Source organism: Canis lupus, chromosome 17, assembly GCF_003254725.2.
Source record: "Canis lupus dingo isolate Sandy chromosome 17, ASM325472v2, whole genome shotgun sequence".
NCBI classification, from domain to species: domain Eukaryota; kingdom Metazoa; phylum Chordata; class Mammalia; order Carnivora; family Canidae; genus Canis; species Canis lupus.
In genome coordinates this window covers 44,522,927-44,547,895 of record NC_064259.1, presented here as the reverse complement: position 1 = coordinate 44,547,895, position 24,969 = coordinate 44,522,927, and the positions used below count along the sequence as shown (strand labels likewise).

Here is a 24,969-nt window from a genome sequence, read left to right as displayed (position 1 = left end):
GGGTGTGCAATAAGCACACCTACCTAGCACCCCAAATTTGGTTTCTAATACCACTCTTCAATGAAAGTAACCAGGGGTCTTTGGGAAAGTGAATGATTCTAGGTTTGAACCAGAAATATATAACATGAGCTAGAGCATCTTGTAGTGCCAGAAAGTAAGGAAATAAACAAAAACACAATGGAAATATATGTGAAGGAGTCATAGGAGCCAAGTTAAAGTGCTCCATGCAGCCAAACTTACCACAATTTGTGCTACAAAATAAAATATACTAAATTCTAACATGAAGTATAAGATAAATATCCATAAATCCACAGAATTGAATTGAATAAATATGTAAATAAGAATAGACAAATTTCTTACGAGAAGAATTTCCAGTAATTATGTATTGTAACTATTCTTTAAGCATAGGCTTCATAGTGAGTTCCTTCTAAATACTATACAGTTAAAAAAAAGAAAAGAAACTTGTAAAACACTACAGTTAACTACTTCAGTCAGGTGATAAAGTTTCACATCAGTTGTGATGTCATGTTGATAGTTTATGTCATGAGAATGGCACTTTACATCTGTGGTTTACTACTCAACAACCCATAGTCCCAGTCTAATCTTGGGAAAACATCAGACAAATCTTAAATTAGAGTTATTTTACAAAATACCCAAACAGTATTCCATAAAACTCTCTAAGTCATCAAAAATAAAGAATTTCTGAGAAGCTGCCACAGCCCAGAGAGCCTGAAGAGTTACGACAACATCCTGGAAGGGGTCCTAGAACTTTAAAAAAACACCTTAGGTAAAACTGAGGGAATAAATAATGTCTTTTAGTTGTAGCAAACAAGCAAATAAACTAAAAAGATTCCTTAAGAATGGTGAAGTCTTTTGTAATCTGCACAAATCTTTACCAATATCCAGTATGAATTTGGAGGCTGAATCTACCTTAGTAATTAAGAAATAATTAGCAGTATGGTGGTTGGAATTTCTTATTTTCTTCAATTTCCAATTTCACTTGTGAAATTTCCTTTTGTATCCCTCTCCCCCTTTTACTGCAACTTTCAATATTTTCAAGCTGGATGTGTTAGACTCTGAAAACATTGTAGAGAAAGAACATAAAAATCCTTAAAATAAGAAGAAAGAATTTATTTCATGATTATTTAAGCTGTGATGAAAATATGAATGTTTGATAAGTGACATTTTAAACATCCCTCCTAGTAAAAGAAAAAAAAAAATCATCCAAACAGCAATGATAAGAAAGCATTATTTTTCAATTGATGTATTAGTAGGGAAAGCTAAATGCTTAGTAAACACTCATCCACACCTCGTTTTAGTATATTCCGATGCAGACAGTGTTTAATACAGACATTTCTATTTGCATGACTGTTTATTGAGGTGATTTAGAGCTGGGCCACTTTCTGCTTCATGGTTCAGCCATCCCTTAGTGTGTTGGCATCCTTTCTTTCTGGCATTCCAGAGAGAAACGGAATGGGTGTAGGGAAAGGTCCTTGATGGAGATTTTGGTAGTCAAGTCTGTAGAGGATACCACACTCCCACTCACATATCAACTGAAAGTTCCTTGTATAATAGAAGGAAACTAGTTTTTAATGAGGCATTACCCTTTCTTAGAATAGCATCCCTTTTTATCGGCCCACTAATTCTGTAACTCACCAACAATTGACTAAGAGATAGGACTAACCAGTTAAATAAATATTGCTGCAAAGCCATCTTAATAGGTTTTTATTGTTTTGAAATAAATAAGCCTTTTGGGGGGTAATTGTAGGAGATAGATTTTTGTGAATCATAGGCTATCATCATTTTTTATAAGAAAAGCTTTTGGTTATTCTAGAACTAATAATGATATATTAGCTATTGTATACAAAAAGGCTATTCTGAACCTTGTGGGTGTACTTGACATTCTTCTGATGATGAGACATTTGTGTTCATCTATTTTCTGTGCAATTGTGACTGTTGCACTCTCTGGGATGCTTACCAGCATTATCCATACAGACTCAAGTATATACAACTACAAAAGCAAGTAGGCCTTGAAGAGTTTTAAACAGTGACTTTGGAAAGAAGACAGTGAGCCAGACTAATCAGCCTCCTGTGCTTCCAGGCTCTTGTAAGAGTCTCCCCATTCCCAATTTGTCCATTCCTTCCATTCTAAGTAAATGCTGATGATAATATCATTCTACAATACCGTAAGCCTGAAGTTTGCCTGAATCTGGACACAAACAACCTGAAAATCATGACAGACTTAAGTTCTGTCTTTTATATGTGATGTTTAGATTCAATATGGGGATAGGGAAAATTATTATAATTATTAGGATGTAGAGCTTTAATCTTAAGTAACTCATTTCCACTATTATAGATAAGTATGCAAAAAAACCAGATGTGTGTGTGCACTCTACAAATAAATATTGTGTTTGTGCAAGAAGTTGAAATTTTTATAAATTGAAAATAAATAGAAGAAAAGGAAAATCAGTTTAGGCTTAAAAATATATGAAGGGGCTGGAAGATTAACCTCACCATGTTTTTACATTGTTTCAAATTTTGCAATAAATGTTATTAGAGCTTTGACAGAAACTAGACCAGTCCATGGTCTCAGGCACATCCTTAGTAGTATCTCCATAATTTGACTTTCATCAGTTGTGAAAGAATTCTTGAGCCATATGGAAGAGATCTCCTTTCCCCACATCTCTCTCTCTCTCTCCCTCTCTCTCTCTCTCTCTCCTTCTTCACTTTTCCCCTTCCTGTTTTCCTTACTTTCCTTCTACAACTTTTCAGGGGAACTCCCAAAATATGTTTTAATTTTTTCCATAGCAAATGCGAGGGAAGCTCTAGTCAAGTCTGGTTTAAAAAAAGAAAAGATTATTCCCTGATTTCTGGGGGAGGATAGACAGTTTTAAACAGAAACAAGAAAGAGATTGGGGATTCAGATGGATATGAAAATAGCTATATTCATTAAGTATAGCTATGCAAACAGCTGTAAATTTGGATAATAAGCAGGGAAAGATATTTGAATTTCATTAGGTTTTTTTCTTTTACAGTTAGCAAATATCTCACCTTCTAAAATTACTTCAATTGTGATTCACCACAATAAGCATGTAATTAAAATTGAAGAATGTTTACCAGGTGAGGGAAGTTGATGAAAGGAGCCAGGAGAAGGGTTTGGAAAAATGTGAAAAGAAGAGCAACTCAGGGAACACATTGCATTTTGAAAGATATTTTAGGAAAGGTAATGTGGGGGAGGATTTCAATCAAGTAATTGCTGCTGGTTTGAGACTAGCATTGAGAAGCTAAGTCACCATGATGTTTTTGGTGGTGAGCATCAATTAATTAATTAATTAATCAAATCAATATTGATTGAAAATCTATTGTGCTTTGCTTCTGCACCAAATCCTTGGAGAATAATTGCTGGGAACACAGTTTCTGTTCTCATAGAATACATACTCTGAAAGGAGAGATAGAAGTAAAACATTATTAATTACAGTTATGGTGGGAAGTATGGAGTGCGTAGAGCACTGATGTGTGGGTATGTGTGTGGGGTGGGGAGAGGGATTTCTGACCTAAGTTGGACACGGGATCGGCTATGGTGCTTGTTCATGCTTCAGAAGCCAAATATTCATGCAATTACAGTGGAGCATGATTATTATTCTTATGGCAAAATGTGCCAGCTGCACTGAGTATACAAGGAGTTTCAAGTTCATTTCTGAAGGATGTGTCAGGGAAGGTACACAAAAGGAAAAGTAGAAACCAATTCTGGAAGGGTTAGCAAGTCTGCAAATCGACATATTTGGGGAGCCAATCCACAGTTCTTTTGAATAAAATATCAAAAGTTAGGAAGTAACTTTAAGTGAATTAAATTGCTGCAGCTTAACCTTGGTAGAGTGGTATTATAAAATGAGATACAGGAAAGAGAGAGGCTAATCAACAAAAGACCATTTGGATCATATAATATAGGCTCAATTAACATTTGTTTAATGAATGAGTAATGAATTGTGATATGATCTTTGTTATAATTGAGAAGTGGAAGATTATACCTCTTAAAATGAGCTCTTCTAAATGAGATACCTACACTTCTTTTAAAAAAATGCATGTGTTTTTTTTTAACTGAGAGAGTAGGTCCACATTAGTGGGCTGAGAAATCAGTGTACTGAGGCCTGATGAATGTATTATGATTTAAGAATATAATAAAATAGAAAAGAGCATATGAAAAAGTAGGTACTATGAAAGTAGGTATTTTAATTAAACAGATACATGTTTGTTCCTAACAACAGAGCATCAACCAAACAAAGCAAAAACTGATAGAACTATAAGGCGAAATAGATGAATTCACTAGCATAGTTGTAGAATTCAACACTTCTCTCTCAAAAATGGGCAGATATAACAGACAAAAAAATAAGTAAGGACATACTTGAACTGAGCACACCATCAGTTAACTGAATGTAATTAATATCTGTAGATGACTTCATCCAACAATAGCAAAATACACATTCTTTTCAGGCTCACATGGAATATTCACCAAGATAAACCACATTCTGGGCCACCGAAGACACATTAACAGATTTAAAAGAATAGAAATCATACAGTGTCTGGACTTAGTCCATAATGGAATTTTTAAAAAATCAAAAACAGAATGATGACTGGAAAATCCCAAAACATGTGAAGATTAAATAGCACACTTTTAAAAGCACATGTGTCAAAGAAGAAATAAAATATTTTGAACTAAATGAAAATAAAATTTATAAAAATTTGTGGGATGCAGTGTTTAGAGGGAAATTTATATCATTGAATCTATATATTAGAAAAGAAGAAAGCTATAAAATCAATCATCATAAAATCAATCATCTATGTTTCCACCTTAGGAAACTAAAAAAAGAATAGCAAATTTAAGTAAATCCAAAGTAAACAATAATAGAAATAGTAAGAATTACAGCAGAAATCAATAAAATTGAAAACAGGGAATTAGCAGCAAAAATCAATGAAACCAAAAGATGGTTCTTTGAAAGATCAATGAAATTGATCACCCTCTAGCTAGGCTGACTATGAAAAACAGAAGACATAAATTGCTAATATCATAAATGAAAAAGATGACATTGCTACAAATCTTATGGAAATTAAAAGAGTACTAATGGAAATGAAATGAAATAGGAGGCATGAAATGAATTAGAGATGAAAAAGGAGACATTACTTAAAGGCTTATGGAAATTAAAAGATAGTAAAGGAATATCATAAGCAACTCTATGCCCACAAATTTGATAATCTAGATTAAATAGACCAATTTCTTGAAAGACACATCTTCCAAAATACACACAAAAAGAAGTAGATGATCTGAATAGTCTTATATCTATTAAAGAAGTTGAATCAATAATTAATAGCTTTAATTAATAATTAATAAACTTATAAAATGGAAAGCATAGGTCCATATGGATTAACTGGTAAATTCTACTATACCTTTAAGGAAGAAATAATACAATTCTCTATAATCTCTTCCAGAGGATAGAAGAAGAGGAAATACTTCCTAACCAATTCTGAGACCAGCATTACCCTAATGTCAAAACCGGACAAAGACATTACAAGGAAACTACAGATCATTATGTCTTGTTAACATAAAGATGCAAACATTGTCAAAAAACTATTAGCAAATTGAACCCAAAAAAGTATAAAAAGAATTATATGCCATGTGGAATTTCTCCCACATATGCAAGGCTGGTTTAATATTCAAAAGTCAAATAATGTAATCCATCATATCAAAAGACTAAAAATGAAAAATCACATGATCAAAATGATAGATGCAGAAAAAGCTTCAGACAAAATCCAACACTTAATATATAATGAAAATGGTCAATGAACTACGAATGGAGGAAAACTTCCTCAACTTGATCAAGAGTGACTGTATGTAAAGAAATCTGCAGTTGATATACTTATCAGTGAGAAGATTTAGAAGCTTTCCCACTAAGATCAGGTGCAAGGTAAGATGTATCTGTCACAATTCCTTTTCAACATCATATTAGAAGACCTTTTTAATGCAATAGGGCAAGAAAATAAAAAATGTATACGGATTAGAAAGGAATATATAAAAGTATCTTTTTTCACAGATAACATGATCATCTATATGGAAAATCTGAAATTGACAAAAATCTAAATTGACAAAAAAACCTTCCTGGTCTAAAAAAAATTATAGAAAGGTTGCAGGATATAATGCTACTATGCAAAAGTCATTTGCTTTCCTATATACTAACAATGAACAAATGGAATCTGAAATTAATGACACAATATCATTTATGTTTGTACCAAAAAAGCAGAAATACCTAAGTATAAACCTAATGAAGTATGTATAAGATCTATATAAGAAAACTATGAAACTCTAATGAACAGAATTAAAGAACTAAATGAATGGAGAGAATAATCTATTTTCATGTATAGGAAGACTCAATACTGTCAAAATGTTCCTTCTTCCCAACTTGATCTACAGATTCAATGCAGTCCCAATCAAAATCCCAGTAAAATTGTTTTATGGGTATCAACCTACTGATTCTAAAGTTTGTATGGAGAGTCAAAAGATTCATAGTAGCCACCACAATGTTGAAGAAGCAAAACAAAGTTAGAAGACTGAAGCTACTCAACTTCAAGACTTATTACAAAGCTATAGTAATTAAGACAGTGTTGGTATTGGTTAAAGACTAGCCACATAGGTCAAGGGAACAGAATAAGCAGAAGTAGACTATATAGTCCATGAATTTTTGCAAATGAGCAAAAGCAATATAATGGAGCAAAGATAATTTCCTCAACACGTGGTGCCAGAACTAGATATCCACATGAAAATTAAAAAAGAAATGAATCCAGACAAAAAATTTTATAACTTAATAAAATCTCAATATGAATTATAGACCTAGAGGCAGCCCGGGTGGCTCAGTGGTTTAGCGCCTGCCTTCAGCCCGGGGCATGATCCTGGAGTCCCGGGATCGAGTCCCATGTCAAGCTCCCTGCATGGAGCCCGCTTCTCCCTCTGCCTGTGTCTCTGCCTCTCTCTCTCTCTCTCTCTCTCTCTCTCGAATAAATAAAAATCTTAAAAAAAGAATTATAGACCTAAAATACAAAATATAAAACTCCTAGAAGATAACACAGAGGTAAACCTAGATATCTTGAATATGGTGATGAGTTTTCAGATATGACACCAGGAGCACAATCCATGAAAGAAAGAAATCAGCTTAGCTGCATTAAATTTTTAAAAATCTCTGCAAAAGATAATATTAAGAAAATTAGAAGGCAAGCCATAGACTGGAAGAACATATTTATAGACCATAGATTTGTTAAATGACTATTATCCAAAATATACAAAGAACCCTTAAAACTCAATCATATGGAAACAAACAACCCACATAAAAATAGACCAAAGACCTTAATAGGCATTCATCAAATAAAGTATACATGTGGTGGATAAATTTATGAAAAGATAACTCCACATCCTATGTCATCAGGGAAATGCAAATTGAAACAACAGTGACTTGACAGTACAAACCTATTAGAATGGCCTAAATCTGGAAGACTGAAAACACCAAATGCTGATGAGGATGTGGAGCAGTGGGGACTCTCATTCACTGCTGGTGGTACTGCAAAACGGTACAGTCACTTTGGAAGACAGTGGTTTCTTATAAAACTAAACATACTTTCACTATATGATACAGGGATTGCACTCATTGGTATTCACTCAAAGGAGTTGAAAATAAGGATGCTTATAACTGCTTTATTCATAATTGCAAAAACTTGGAAGTAACCGAGGTGTCCTTGGATAAACAAGCTGCGATACATCCAGGCAATAGCATATTAATCAGTGTTAAAAGGAAATGTAGGGCAGCCTAGGTGGCTCAGCGGTTTAGTGCCACCTTCAGCCCAGGGTGTGATCCTGGAGACCCCGGGTCAAGTCCCATGTCGGGCTCCCTGCATGGAGCCTGCTTTTCCCTCTGCCTGTGTCTCTGCCTCTCTCTCTCTCTCTCTCTCTCTGTTTCTCATGAATAAAAAAATAACATCTTAAAAAAAAAAAGGAGATGTATAAGCCATGAAAAGGTATGGAGGAATCGTAAATGCATATTGCTAAGTGAAAGAAACCCATATGAAAAGACTACATATTGTAAGACTCCAACTATATGAGATTCTGGAAAAGGCAAAATTGGAGAAAATAAAAATCCCAGTGATTGCTTGGGGGGGGCGAGGGTTAGGGGATAAGTTGAATAGGTGAAGCACAGAGCATTTTTAGGGCTGTAAAAATACTCTGAATGACATTATAATGCAAATTATTTGTCATTATACGTTTGTTCAAACTCATAGAATGTACAACATCAAGAGTAAACCCTAAGGCAAACTATGTTCTTTGGGACAATACGGTGTGTCATTGTAGTTTCACCCTTGGTAAAGAATGTACTATTCTGGTGAGCAATGTTGACAATGGAGGAGCCTATGCATAGGTGGGGACAAGAAGTATGTGGGAATTCTCTGTACCTCTCTCTCAATTTTGTTGTTCACCCAAAACTTCTCTAAAAAATAAAGTCTTAATAAAAAACTAAAATATATTTAAATTAAAGAAATATTACACATTTCCTTAAAACTCTGTTATCAATATACACCCAATATTATTATCCAACTAATGCAAAATGAACATAGTCTTCTATCTTATTTTTCTCTTTTAAATATCTGTAAGATATAAATGTCCCCAGCATAAGGATTGTGCCTTTTCTGTATAGTGGGGAATGCTGTCATCTTCCAAGAAATGGAGATGTTTTAATTTGCATCATTTTCTAATTTAGAAGCATATATAAATGTAGAGTAAATAGAAATGAGTTTTTCAAGTTTATAAATACATGCATACAGTGAATTACTGATTTAACTAATGCATTAATTTAAAAGTGTCATGTATATCAGGCACTGTGCTTGGTTCTGGGAGTGTGAAGATGGAAGAGACTCAGCCTATCTGAGGGAGGAACATATAAATATGTAATTAAAGAGTAAGTAATTGTGCCGTGTACTCACAACTCTGCCTAGAGTGGGATGTGAAACAAAAAAAAACCCAGAAGACAGAAAACAACATGCTTTTGTTGAGACATGGAAGAGCACTGGGTGTTTGTCTGCTAGGCAAGTGAGAGGCACACAGAGGGCATAGTTTTGCATAACCCGATATGTGTAGGTGGGAATATGTGTCCTAGGAATCAAGTTGGTTGTGCATATATACCCTGTGGAGGTATGAAAGGTTTGGGAAATTAGTGTGCATCTGGAAAGTACAGTGGTGGGGGTGTGAGAATCAGTGTGGACAGCTAAGCAGGGCTGGATGCTGAACAACCTTCTGTGGTAGAAGGTGATAGCAAATGGTTCAAGGATATGTAGGAAAGCAACAGTGGATTGTTGTTTAGAATATTTTCTTTTTTTTTTTTTTTTAGAATATTTTCTCTAGAGACCCTTAATTGTATGAAACACACTGAGGGTTCCCGGAGGGAAGGTGGGTGGGAATAACTGGGTGATGAGCATTAAGGAGGCACCGGATGTAATGAGCACAGGGTATCATATGCAACTGATGAATCACTAAAACTCTACCTCTGAAACTAAGAGTACACTATATGTTAATAGATTGAATTTAAATAAAAATGTCAAGAAAAAAGAACACTTGTTCTGGGATGAGCGTGGTGGGTTAAATGGAGAGGTGTGAGATGGAGACAGGGAGATAGAGATGATTACAGTAAGGAAATTTTCCAGAACACTCACACAAATAATGTATAAATAAAAATCTTGCATAGCTAATACATTTTTTGCATAGGTTCTGAGCATGATTCAGAGTTTTATAAAGATGTGTAATTTAGATGCAGTTTTTCCAAGATTTCCCATCCCTTGTTTTTCTCTTCAGAACTGCTTCTGTGTTAGACATTTTGGGGGCTGTAGCTCTAGGAATGTATTTTGGCCTTATTGTCTTGTGAGATCACCACTCAAACCTGAAAGAGTAACAGACTTGCTTCTAAAGATATAGATGATTTTGCCACCACATAAAGAATGTGATACTTTAAAAAACAAACAAACAAACAAACAAACAAAAACCAGATTTCTTCCAACTCTAAAAAACCTGTGGTTCTTGATTATTTCAGCAGTGGCTCTCTGTTTGCCTTAAGTCAAAAAAAACAAGCTAGCATGTGAATCCAAGGAGTGAAGCAACTCCAGAGTCATCTGAAATATGCCAGGAGGGTTTAACAAACGCAGTAATAAGGCTACACATATCCATGTTCTCAGAGCTACTTTAAGGGAAGTTTGTGGGATGATTATCATTCTGTGAAAACCCAGTACACTACTGCCTGCCGCCTCCTCCTCGAAACACATTTCCCGTGGGTGTATGACAAATCTGGTTGAACAGATAAAGTGCAGTCTTGCTATTACCAGCCTGGTTACATTGTAACTGCAATTACATCACAGGTTAAATTCTATCTTCATAAACATATGGTCAACCCCCCTGTTGTATCATGGCACATCTCTATTAAATCTTATCTTCCATTGTTGGTATTAAAATGGAATTCCACTGTAGTGTATTTAGTTAATCGTATGTACTTCAAATGATTTATAAATTTTTTGCATAAGTAACTCCCAGTTCAAACATTTTCAATCAATGCTTTATGTTTGGAATCTATTGTTAGCTTAGTGTTTAACTACACAATGTGAAAGTGTTAACATTTCTTGTTCAAGGCTTTTGATACTTGATGTCTTAAAAACATGCTGTGCAGTAGAGACATTACACTTAATGAGGGGAAACATACTGTTCCTGGAATAGCCTTGACACTGTGCCAAATCATAAAGATGTTATAATACGTAATGATGAATTCTTTGCTCCATAGATTGACTATATTTCCATAGTATAGATTTATTAAAAATAGAATACTCATGATTTCAAGTCATTCTTGAGAAATTCTTGTGCAACTTCATTGATATTTTGACTTAGGTTTTTCCTACTTCAAAGACACATTTAAAAAAATATAAAATTTAAGATGTTACTTAAAGTTGGTGAAGTTGTCAATTGTGGAACTGGATTATTTTTTCTTTATAAAAATTTTACTGGGAATCTAAGTACTTATGCTTTTAAAGAATTAATGACATTTCTCTTAAGAGTGATCCAGACCAACTTATTTTTTGTTTCATAGAAGTAGTTCAGACTATTCCTGCTGGTTTTTCATTATAACCTTGAATATCACTTAATTTGTTGTCAAGCTATTTTCTCTGATGGAATTTTTCTTCTGTGGCTTTTAGATAAACCCCAAATTACTATTTTCCACTATCACCAACTTCTTTATTTTATTTTATTTTATTTTATTTTATTTTATTTTATTTTATTTTTATTTTTTATTTTTTACCAACTTCTTTATTAATTTTATTTTCTTCAGCCACAATATAATGCTTATCTTTTTAGATTTCTTTCTTGAGTTTTTCCTCTTTTGTCTTATAGGCAGCAGCTTCATGGCTCTTCAGGCATATTTTTCAGAAACTTGACAACTCTATCTTTGGAGTAGTCAGTGCTTGATGAAAGAGGTCATTAAAAGTGACATAAGCTGATCACTGTACAGCTGGAAACCCCATATTTGCTTCCTTTGCACAGAGGACAGAGTCCACAGTTTTGCCCTTATGCTGTGAACTCTCCCAAGCTCTGGCCCTTTCCAATTCTCACACTCTACTCTCCCTTTCAGTCTTTTATGTCCCAGCCACACTGGACTCTAGGCAGTTTCCCAAATATTGTGAGAATATAAACATAATGAGAATTATGTCTTATAAATTTTATCATTGAGATACATTACTGGAATTTGACATTTCAGAGGCAAAATATATGAGAACTAAAATTTTTAATTTGAAAAGTACAGTACCAGCTTACCCTCAAAACAACTGTTTATGCATAAGACTGAGGAGTATTTGGTCCCAAAATTGTACTGATGCTCTTTCAGATGTTTTGATCTGGAGCACAATTTGATGATCTTTTTTAACATTAGGAGAACCTAGCTTTGAGTTGATTGATTAATTTTTTTAAATTCCTGAACACTTAACCCTTTGGCATGACAGCTCCTAGAACTGCCTTCTGATGCTGGTTCTGGTGATGAGTAGGCCAAGGAAATGGTTATGGTAATGGATGGCTGGAATGGAGAAAAACAAAAGTCAGAGACCTGGAAGATGGTTTATAAACAGGGACTTTGAGATCATCAAGAATAATCCCAGAGGTTAGGGTAGAAAAAAATCGTGCTGGCTGCTAAAGGTATCAGTGACCTAGGTGGATGGCATCCCAGTGTCTTGACAGAAAAGGGTGTAGGAGAGGCTACTTAAGGGAAGTTCACTGGGCATCTATTTGTATGGGTATATTCCTCATGTTTTAATTTTCTGTATTTTATGGGGTTTTAACATTGAGGTGCATTCCAAGTCCTGGAGAGATTGTTTGTCTCAGGGCTAGCTAATTCCTAAGGATAAAGAGCTTGCCTGGGAGCATGCCTTTCATATGTATACCAACCACTTCAAAGCCCATATCTGCATCCTTCTCTTTTAACTCACACCCCAAACCCTTATTTTTCCTCCCGCAAATTATCCCAGGAGCAAGTACCAGACAACTATGAACCACACCTGTAGTTCAGAGCCCACTAAAATGATCCACTCCTAAACTTACTCAAATTTACTTATCCTGCCTCACCCATGCCTTCTCTTGGAAGCCACTGTAAAGGCTTTGGGTCATGCTCTCCTCTCATTCTTTTTCTGCTTCCTGGTGCTTCCCATGTGGCCCTGAGATGTGTGACATGTTTCTTCCTCTTGGGAACTGTGAGTAATAAAGCTTCTTTCAAAGGCATTAGCCTCTTTATGTCATACTTCAGTCACCTTTATGAACTAAATCCCAGGCACATTTACAACGAGGAGGTACTATATATGTCTAACCACAAAGAATTAGGCAAGAAAATTCAATAAAATGGCCTACCGTGCAGCTATTTATACACAGAAGCATGTTGACTTTGAAAACTGGCTTACTATATAAAAGAAACAAACAAAACAGGTTGTTTAAAACAGTGCACATGCTAAACCCAATTTTAAAGAGAAACCTTCAACATACATGGTATGAGACACAGAAACAAATAGCCTGTTATGAAGTATACACCAAAGAGGTAAGAGTAGAATTTTAGATCATTTATCTCTCTATCTGTATTTTCTAATTCTTTCCCAATTATGGTGGATCATTTTGTATAATTCGTTTTATTTTATTTTATTTTTTTTATTTTTTTTTATAGAAGTAATGTCTATTGGTGTTCAATTTACTAACATACAGAATAACACCCAGTGCCCGTCACCCATTCACTCCCACCCCCCGCCCTCCTCCCCTTCTACCACCCCTAGTTCGTTTCCCAGAGTTAGCAGTCTCCCTTTCTGATATTTCCCACACATTTCTTCTCCCTTCCCTTATTTTCCCTTTCACTATTATTTATATTCCCCAAATGAATGAGAACATATAATGTTTGTCCTTCTCCGACTGACTTACTTCACTCAGCATAATACCCTCCAGTTCCATCCACGTTGAAGCAAATGGTGGGTATTTGTCATTTCTAATAGCTGAGTAATATTCCATTGTATACATAAACCACATCTTCTTTATCCATTCATCTTTCGTTGGACACCGAGGCTCCTTCCACAGTTTGGCTATCGTGGCCATTGCTGCTAGAAACATCGGGGTGCAGGTGTCCCGGCGTTTCATTGCATTTGTATCTTTGGGGTAAATCCCCAACAGTGCAATTGCTGGGTCGTAGGGCAGGTCTATTTTTAACTGTTTGAGGAACCTCCACACAGTTTTCCAGAGTGGCATTTTGTATAATTCAAAGTCTAGTTTAAAAGTGGTGTCATTTAACAACGTTTGCCCCTTTTGGGTATTAGAGCCTTGGTTGTAGTGACATAGGAGCCACTGGTTCCAGGTACATACATATTAAGCAATGCAATGTGAGTAGGCCTTCAGCTTTTCCTAGAACCCAATTTTTTTTAAAGATTTACTTATTTCTTTGAGAGAGAGAGAGGAAGAGAGCCTGCAAAAGTGGGGAGGGAGGGGGATGGAGAGGATAGTCAGAATCTCAAGCTTACTCTCTGCTGAACACAAAGCCCAATGCACTGGCTCAATTCCACTGACTTTGAGATCTTGAGCTGAGCCAAAACCAAGGGTCAGATGCTTAACTGACTGAGCCACCTGGCACCCTACCAAAGTTTTTTTTGTGATTAGGGGGTGGTGGTTGAGTTTGTCTCTAAACTTAGAATTAGGTGCACCTCAGTGGCTCAGTTGGTTAAGCGTGGTTAAGCCTCTGCCTTCAGCTGATATCATGATCTCAGGGTCCTGGGTTTGAGCCATGTATGAGCTCCCTGCTCAGCTGGGAGTCTGCTTCTCCCTCTGCAGGTCCCCCTGCTTGTGTTCTCTCTCTCTCTCTCTGTCAAATAAATAAATAATCTTTAAAAAATAAACTGAGAATTATATACATTTTGTTGTACACATCAATAGAAAACAAAGTATGAATTATCTAGTATATTTAGGTAAGAGTTTCTACTTCTTCACTGAAAACTGGTTAAAACCCTTCATTGTAGGCTGTTTTTCTGGTTGTGTTCTTTTCATCTAGGTTGTAGGATCCTCTTTTGTCCCATGGCAGGTTTTGTTTGGGGTTTTTTTCTGCTGCATTTTATCAGGGCTCTGAGTTTCTCTGGTGTATTTTCTCAGCATTCTCTATCAGCATATTCATTTTGGAGGCTTGCCTTCCTTCCCATATGCTGTGCTCATAATGATGTTTGCCTTATGTGTTAACTCCTAATTTTGCTTTTATCTTTCTGTTCAACCAAATAGCTTTGTTTATCTGGGTGTGTAGTCCTGTGTGTATTCTGTCTGCCAGCTACATACTTGCTAGGATCAGTATCCTATATACCCATGAAAGGAATACTTTACACTGTTTGTGTGGGTACACTTGAACTTGGGATTGAGCCTGAAATGACCTTCCCACGGTTCAGTGTCTTAGAACCACTGCGTGTCTCCCCGAGAGTGGCACCTTATCAATATCTGCTATTATAATCAGGGGGTAACAACATAGCAAATCAATTTCATACATATAATGCAACCATTATAGATAGTAGAGGAGTTAGTGGCACTTTTTTAATTGAATATTTAGGAGAGCTTTTGGTGTTTTTGTTTTATAAATATGCAAGAAATCCTAATTCTCAAAGAACATGAGAGGATTTCGTAAACTGGAATAATAATATTTGTGACATATGAAGTTTAGAGAATCTTAATGCCTTCCTCTTACTTCCTATTTACTCTGTAAAGTGGGGGGGGGGGGGGAACAACCCAATTAGCTCAAACAGGAAACATTGAAATGCTATTTGGTTATTTTTTAAACGTCTGAGCTACTTCTTTTTTTTTTTTTTTTTTTTTTCCTGAGCTACTTCTTATCCTCCTGGTTTTACTAAAGCAGTACATAGTCTGATTTTCCAACTAGTTGTTAGTTTTGCAGTCTCTTGATTGAAATAACAATTTTTGGTGAATTATGATTTATAGGAACTGTGGTATATGCCACTGAGTCTAGATTAGTTTTATATCCCTTGAATTGTTTTTTATGAATGCAATTTTTTGTATTTTAAAACATCTATAATTTTCATGTTTCAGCTAGCTATATAGTTAAGGTTATATATTTCTTGATTATGAAACAATTACAGTGCTTTCAGATGCATATGTTTTTCTTTCAAGTTTAGATCTCTATACTATAGTGAGGCTAATTTAGCTCCTTTCAATAAAATACTTTAAGGTCTTTTTATTAAAGCAGGAATTAGAATGATTATCATTATTTATAAAAAAAACCCTGCTTAATATAAAAGGAACTCCAAAGAAATTATAATCACTCTGTAAAATTGAAAGTAGAAAGCACTTAAAAATTCATGAGTATAAAATAAAATATGCTTCAATAAAAATTGTGTGCAGAGCCAATTTGTATTTTAGAACAGAACTTGTAATGTTCTCTTTGTATTTAAGCAATTTTCCGAACAGAAAATTCTAATTAAAAAAATAGCCCCAAAGTAATGATGAATATATTTTCTCTGATTAATCAATAAATGTCTAATGAGGGTCAATAGTGTGTTCAGTACTATACTATGCTTGATTTGCCATTCACCTATGGAAATGAATCCTTTGGACTTGTGGTAGGTGCAATGTAAAATCCAATTCACGTGGCCCAGGGTATGGCACACAGTTAAGGGTTATCATAGTGAATACGAGTAGTATTTCTCAACAGGCTCACTATTTGCATTTTGGGTGGGGGTATCCTTTGTTGTATAGAACTTGAACATTGCACAGTATTAAACCCTGGCCTGGTAGGCCTTCACAATGATCAAGACATCCCAAATGCCCTCCTGGCAAATATTTCTGAGTGTTACAGCCCCTAACTGAGATCTGCTGGTATAGAACAGGGGCTGACAAACTTTTTCTGTGAAGGCCCAGATACTAAATATTTTCAGTTTTGAGGGCTATGCAGTCTCTGTTACAACTATTCAACTCTGCTATTATAGCAGGAAAACAAGCACAGGCAATCAAAAAAAGAGTAGCTGTGTCCAGTAAAACTTTATTTACAAAAGTAGTTCATGGGCAGATTTAGCATGCAGATTATAGTTCGCAATGTAGGGGAAGTCCACGGATTTCTACACAAGTAATACTATTTGAAATTAATCAGTGGTATTTTATCAGTCAAAAATAGTTTGACTGCAAATAATATGAAATCATATCTACTGTTTCTAAAGACAGGATGGTTTCAATCTTGGTTAATTGAAGGTATTACTGTCATAAAAGACCAAAGTACCGGGCAGCCTGGGTGGCTCAGCGGTTTAGCACTGCTTCAGCCCAGGGTGTGATGCTGGAGACCCTGGATCAAGTCCCACATCTGGCTCCCTGCATAGAGCCTGCTTCTCCCTCTGCCTGTTTCTCTGCCTCTCTCTCTCTCTGTGTCTCTCATGAATAAATAAATAAAATCTTAAAAAAAAAAAAAAGACCAAAGTACCTTCCTTCTTTCTACTTGTTATCCTCAGCTGTTTCATTACCTCCTCTTATTGTCACAAATGGATGCAATAATGTCACATGTTATAATAATGTATAGGGGAGAATCACATGTCTGCCTCTTCTCCAGGAAAACTTTTCCCAGAAGTCCCTGGTTGACCTGGAATTACACATAATCTCTATGGAATAATTATAATTCTAATTACTGGGCTGGAGAAAGATCCAGACCTACCACAAACTTGTGAATATGTGATATTTGAATGAATTGAGATTATGTTTAAGAGAAAGAACAGTAGGCTTTGAGGGAGTTAGTGGAGGAAGATGTCTGTGAGCCACAGTATTTTCCATATTAATTATCTTACATTTTATTTTATTTTATTTTATTTTTTTTAATTTTTATTTATTTATGATAGTCACAGAGAGAGAGAGAGAGAGGCAGAGACACAGTCAGAGGGAGAAGCAGGCTCCATGCACCGGGAGCCCGATGTGGGATTCGATCCCGGGTCTCCAGGATCGCGCCCTGGGCCAAAGGCAGGCGCCAAACTGCTGCGCCACCCAGGGATCCCTATCTTACATTTTAAATGTAATTCTGTCTTCAGTGTTACTTGAGACCGTTTGTTTTCCTGTTTCCCATCTAGTCAAAGGAACATTTTGTGCATGTCTGTCTTTGATCAGAGGAGAGGAAAGAGTGTGGACCAAGGTCCATTGATAATGGGTAATTTCTCTCCAGTATTGAAGAGCCAATATAAAGCCATGGTCTCCTGTTGTGAGACCAGTAATACCAGTGTGTGAAAGATGATATTTCTATTTAGTTAACAAAGATTACTTGGTAATCCTTAAAGGACTTCTTACTTAAACAAGCTCCCCAATAATTATATATAGTTAGTATATCATCTGCTTTGTATTATAAGAACTGAAAATAATTTGTTTAAAAGCATTCACATGGAAATGTTATAATTATTTGTTTTAGTGCTAAAGGGAATACAGAAAACTGTCTGGTTCTTTCAGGCCTGTAAAGGTGCTACCCTATAAATTCAGATGAAGCAGGTGATTTGCCAAGAGAATCATTTGTATGCTGGAAAGTAAAGATATAACTAGAAACTGTTTTTTCTCACTTCGTGTGCTGTGTTGCCTGCATTACATCATGGCATTCCTGAAGCAAAGTGCCAATTTAAAGACCTTATGCTTGTCAGTAAGAGTGGCTCCAATTCAAGTTCTGAATTTTTCTTGGAACTCTTCCCGAATTTTGAGCTCTTTAAGCTGTCAGTATAGGGGTTGAACAAATACCCTTAGATGCACTTATGTTTACTTCAGTGACTTGAAGAATGGCATTGTAACATTTCATGGGTAAATTTGTTCAAGAAACCTTGTTTCATATCTCCTTCTCAACACATCAGCTGGGAATTGGTTGCCTTTTGTATGCCAATCATTTACTTAGTGTTTATTCAAAAATTATTAAATTCAAATCTCCGCCTCAGAGATCTCAACATTCTATTGTGAAAAAAAAGAATGAACAATTAAAATACAATGCGATTTACAGCATACAGGAGGGAGAAGCAAACGTGCTCTTAGAGTAAGCGTGGGTCTGAGCAGGTCAAGAAATGAAACCTGAGTTGAGTCTCAGAGGATAACAGAGTAAATCAAGTTAAGAAAACAGGGAAGGAGCTTTTTTTGCAGATGGAGTGACATGAGCAAAGGCTTAGAGGTGACAGAGAATATGGAATGTTTGGAGAATAGCTAGCAGTTCACCAAATCTATAGTTCACAAAGACTAAAGATGGATGCTGAGTAATAAGTCTTTTCTGGAGGACAATAAATATAATTGGAACTTTATCCTTAGGCAATGGGAGTCATCAGAGACTTTTCAACACAGAGTGACGTGATGTAATTTATATTTTGGAAAAAATCACTAAGGTTACAGAATAGAGGAGGGATTAGAGGGGTCGAAGAACTAATATGACAGTCAAGAGTCTGTTTCAATAACTTAAAAAAGAAATGATGAGTGCCTTGATTAAGGCAGTGGCAATAGAGGGAAAAGAAGTGGTGTTTGTGAAACACTGGAGACAATTATTTTAGACTTGAGCTTTTTGATACAGTAGGTAAGAAAAAGGAAATAAATTTTTAAAAAATGACTTCTCCATTTCTGACAGGGCTTGATAAGTAGTGGTTCTACTCACTGAGGTAGGACTATAGGAGTTGGACCAATTTGGGGTTGGGGGGGGAGGATGAATTCACTTTGAAGCACTTGGAAACCTAGTAAATGATTGCATATAGGAAGCTGGAGCTCAAGCAGGAATCCTGAGCTAGAAAAATAGATTTGGGAGTTTTCAGCATCATGTAAGCCACTGACACAAATGAGGCCACTTAGAGACTGTGTATAGAAAAAGAAGAAATGAAGAGCAAGATGCCAAGAGGGTAGAGGAAGACCAGGGGGAGTGGTCCTTGAAGTCAAGGAAGAACAGTAATAATTAATTAACAATTAAATATGCTGAGCGACCCAATAAGGTAAGAACTGAAAAGGGATCACTGGATATTTTAAGGTTATACATTTATTTTTATTTAGATAAGAAATGTCTAATCATTATGTAAGTTGAAATATATATATACACACATATATATATTATGAAAGCATATATATATACACATACATATATATGTGTATTTATATAATGTATAATTTAAGAATTGCCCTAAATCCCATTGCCCAGCATAACTACTGCTAAAATTTTGATGTATAGCTTTCCAGACTTTTTCTATATGCAAATATATTCTCTATATCCAGATATGTCTATATATAACAAAATGAGTTCTTACTATAAAAATATGAAGCACTGCATGAATTTGCTTATCATTCTTGCCCAGAGACCATGATAATCTTTTCCACATCTTTCCAATTTTAGTATATAAGCTGGAGAAGCACATGGTGTCCATTGAATTAAGCAACTAGAAGATCATTTGTAACTTTGCAAGGCTAATTTCAGTGGAATGGTGAGGGCAGTAGCCAGATTGTTGTGGGATGGGGAATGGGTAGGTAGTGAGAAAATGGAAAAAAGCATCATAGACCACCCTTTCCAGAAACCAGGCTGTAAGGGGACAGGAAGTATAGAATGTCAAGAGAGAAAGATGGTAGAGAGGGGTTTTTTTGTTTGTTTGATTTCTGGTTCGAGGAGATTTTGTTCTTGAATTTTGCTTGGTTAAGACTTTTCACTGACTTGAAGGAACCAGAAAAGGGGAAAGAATTGAGGATATAAAGGAGAGATTGTGATTTATGAAGTGAAGCCTTAGGAGGCAGGAAAAGATGAGATGTAGGAAAGAAAAAACAAGCCCCATCTTTAATAAGGCAATTGGGAAGGACGTTAGAGTGGAGAAAGATCTTGAATAGCTTGCAGATGGTTACTTGAAGTGATTCTGGTCATCTTAGAATGAAATGGCTTATCCTTACATGTATTCAGTTATTTTCTGAAGACTTTTAGAACATTCATGAACAAAGAACTGCTATTTTGGATCAGATCCATCATCTAAGAGTGGTGCCAAGAGATGCATGTTAGAAAGGTCTAATTTTCTCTGACAAAATGAAAAGTCAGGAATATTCTCCAAGTGTTTTAGTTACCTTATATAATATATTTGGAATTTATTATCCATGTATTTCTTTTTTTAATAAATTTATTTTTTATTGGTGTTCAATTTGTCAACATACAGAATAACACTCAGTGCTCATCCCTTCAAGTGCCCACCTCAGTGCCCACCACCCAGTCACCCCCACCCCCCGCCCACCTCCCCTTCCACCATCCCTAGTTCGTTTCCCAGAGTTAGGAGTCTTTCATGTTCTGTCTCCCTTTCTGATATTTCCCACTCATTTTTTCTCCTTTCCCCTTTATTCCCTTTCACTATTTTTTATATTCTCCAAATGAATGAGACCATATAATGTTTGTCCTTCTCCGATTGACTTATTTCACTCAACATAATACCCTCCAGTTCCATCCACATCAAAGCAAATGGTGGGTATTTGTCGTTTCTAATGGCTGAGTAATATTCCATTGTATACATAAACCACATCTTCTTTATCCATTCATCTTTCGATGGACACTGAGGCTCCTTCCACAGTTTGGCTGTTGTGGACATTGCTGCTATAAACATCGGGGTGCAGGTGTCCCGGCGTTTCATTGCATCTGTATTTTTGGGGTAAATCCCCAGCCATGCAATTACTGGGTCGTAGGGCAGATCTATTTTTAACTCTTTGAGGAACCTCCACACAGTTTTCTAGAGTGGCTGCACCAGTTCACATTCCCACCTATTATCCATATATTTCTGTGAAACTACACGAAGCCATATATTTTAACTTGTCTGCCCTCTGAGACTTAATTACGTACAAAGTGAAGTATTTAAATTAGGAAAGTTGAATTGCATATTAGGAAAATAAAACACAGATTTGGAACAAATCTTGGTTAAATTCTATTAACCTTGGCAAAATGACTGAACATTTTGTGGTTTTAGTTCCCTTATCTGTAAAATGGGGATGTGATCATATTGACCTAACCAAAATAAGAAGATAGCGTAAAGTGGTGCATGTGAGGTACCTGAATAACAACTGCTCAGAGTAGGTGCTCAGCATGTACTGGTGACCTCACACATTGCTCTCTTGCACACATCTTGGCTCTCCCAGTGATCAAGGGCTCCCATTCAGTCTGGCACTAGGATTTGATGATAGGAACATAAAACTATAAGTAATGATAATAAACTTTGGCCAGTGGCCAGGAATTTTCAATGAAATCTTTGTTGAAGTGAAATTATGAACTAAGTGGGAGGAATTACTACTTTGAAATGTACAGACAACAGAAACTCACATGCATTTCCTAAATGCCATTGGACATTTTATTTTTGTATTTACAAAAGCATATCACCTGAAGTAATTTTTGGCTCATAAGTACATAGTTATGCTTGTGACCAGAAGGAAATCTTTACTGTATGTGTTTTTCACATATGATTTTCTTTATCAATAGGTATGACATGGTGATTTATCAGGGGGCATCTGTGCTGAGTAACATAGGTGCACAGATATCAATCCTTGCTATAAAATAATTCTAAGCAAATATAATGGCTATATGTGTTATGACTTTTCAAGACTGACAGTTCAGTAGAAAGGGGCAAGGATAACAATGCAGAGGAATTACCTCGCATTTACTGTAGTTCCCACCAGATGCTCATCAGTATCCATATACATTAGACCTGGTGAATAAGCCACTTTCAGGAGGTAGGGATAGAAAGCTTCAGTCGTTTCTCTCTGAGTTTCTGCAACTTAACTCCTTATTAATTCAGCACACGTGCAGATTTAACTTTGACTTTCAAAATAAAATATAGTAACTCACTAGAGCTTTAAAAAATACATGTCCATAGGTACTAATTAAGTATTCTTATAATCACTTAACAATTTAAAATGTCTCTTACCTAAATATCTGCATTTATTTTTTTAATATTGTATCTTAATATTATGATTACTTTGTTCTCTTGACTCTGTCCTTGAGTTGCTGGAATGCTTTTTCATAATCTGGCTCATTTTTGTTTTGAGCACTTTTCTAGCAGCAAATTAGAAGGATATTGATTATTTCCCCATTTTTTCTGTTGCACTAACTACTCAATATGAATGGTTTCTGTTTTTACAATCTGATGAGGCCGAGCAATTCTCACCTCACCAATGAGCATTAAGCAAGCTTGAAACACCTTGATGTTTCCCATAGCACTTGTCTGGGCCTTGTATGCTTTGGATGCTTAGTACATATGCACTGAGTGAATGGATGGATGATCAAAGATTGAAGGAAGGAGGAACTAGAGCATGTGGAATTTGACTTCTTTCCTAGAATACTGAAGGCATTCTGAGGGAGGAGAAAACACTTTTTGTTTAGTTTTTCAGGTAAGTGGCATCTAAAGCAATGTGTTCTCAGTTGAAAAACCCTGCATAAGAGCATTAGTATTGTATTTTACCTATAGTTATCTTTTGTGTGTACGATTGTGAAGTTGGCAAAGAATCAAGTCCATGAATCCTCTTAACATTTTTACTAAATACCCAACACTGTGCTAATCATTGTGAAAGGGTCAGAGTTCCCGTTCCTGAGTATATTAGAGAGGACAAAACTTATATAAAGCAAATAGAGAACAACACAAGGTAATTCATGTTCATGCAATGAACCGCCGGGACACCTGCACCCCGATGTTTCTAGCAGCAATGTCCACAACAGCCAAACTGTGGAAGGAGCCTCGGTGTCCATCGAAAGATGAATGGATAAAGAAGATGTGGTTTATGTATACAATGGAATATTACTCAGCCATTAGAAATGAAAAATACCCACCATTTGCTTTAACGTGGATGGAGCTGGAGGGTATTATGCTGAGTGAAGTAAGTCAATCGGAGAAGGACAAACACTATATGTTCTCATTCATTTGGGGAATATAAATAATAGTGAAAGGGAATATAAGGGGAGGGAGAAGAAATGTGTGGGAAATATCAGAAAGGGAGACAGAACATAAAGACTCCTAACTCTGGGAAATGAACTAGGGGTGGTGGAAGGGGAGGAGGGCGGGGGATGGGGGTGAATGGGTGACAGGCACTGAGGGGGGCACTTGACGGGATGAGCACTGGGTGTTATTCTGTATGTTGGCAAATTGAACACCAATAAAAAATAAATTTATTATAAAAAAAATAATTCATGTTCAAACTAAATATTGTATAGTAGTCATTCTAATTAGATGGACTACAATGGAATTCAGAGAAAGGCAAAGTCATTAGAGCCTTAGGGACAAAAGGTAATTTGAGTCAGTGAAGAGAAAGAAGACTTAAAAGATACTTTGGTCCAATCTGCAGAACTTATAGAGTCCTTTGCAAAAAATTCAAGAGGAACTTGGCAGTGAGTGAAATATCAAAGCAGACCTCACTCGTTTAATGAAGGAAGCCCCAAGATTTTTCTAAACAAAAATGACACCCAGTTTTAAAACATAATAACTAAAAACTAGTGATACAGTTAAAATAATCACATGTATTTTTAAATATGTAAATTAAATGAATCCTGACTATGAATTATGTTTTCTAAACAATACCAAAATGTTGCTTGTTTTAAGTTGCTAGTAAGCACTGAGCAAAGAATATCTCTAAAACTATGTCTAAGAGATATTTTTAAATCTATTTCTAAGAAAAGGATTCCACTATTGAAAAGATAAAAATTTGAAAAAAGGAAAAAAGATAATTATCTGAATCTTATTTTATATGTACATATTAATCAAACATTTTTGAAGGACATAGACCTGACACCCTATTATATTCTATAGATGATAGAAAAGAAGTAAGGGGCATCTGGGTGGCACAGTCGGTTAAGTCAAACTTTTGGTTTCGGCTCAAGTCATAACCTCCGAGTCCTGGGATTCGGCTGGGACTGCTCAGGGTGGAGTCCACTTGAGATGAATTCTCCCCCTTCCTTTCCTCCCTGCCCTACTTGTGCTGTCTCTCTCAAAAAATAAATGAATTAATTAAAAAAATGAAAGAAGTAAAAAACTTGATTTGTGCCCTCATGATTTTATAACCAAGTTGGTTATGTAAAAATAATGTCCATTTCTTTCTCTCCTTTTTAAAGATTTTTGTTTATTTATTCATGAGAGACAGAGAGAGGTGGAGACATAGGCAAGGGAAAAGCAAGCTCCCTGGAAAACCATGATCCTGCCCTGAGCCGAATGCAGACGCTCAATCACTGAGCCACCCAGGCATCCCAACTCCGGTCCATTTCTTAATAATGAGCCACTTTAAAAATATAATAATAAGCTCCTCTGTTACTGACTATAAACCCAGTAGCAGTTTAAGGGTTTGAGAAAAGATGATATGGGAAGATGTCAATATTTGAATGTGGGTTGATGAGAAAGAGGGTGTTCCAAGGTGGGGGCTTTGGAAAG

The 24,969-nt window shown here is 35.9% G+C and overlaps 1 protein-coding gene and 1 non-coding gene across 8 annotated transcripts in view; one reads left to right on the top strand and one right to left on the bottom strand.

The window, feature by feature from the left end:
• CTNNA2 (catenin alpha 2) overlaps window positions 1-24,969 on the top strand; it is a 1,086,013-nt gene that overhangs the window by 102,028 nt on the left and 959,016 nt on the right. The window lies entirely within an intron of this gene.
• LOC112665183 (U6 spliceosomal RNA) lies at window positions 19,855-19,957 on the bottom strand. The gene has a single exon (XR_003140273.1). It is a non-coding gene; the product is annotated as a U6 spliceosomal RNA (small nuclear RNA).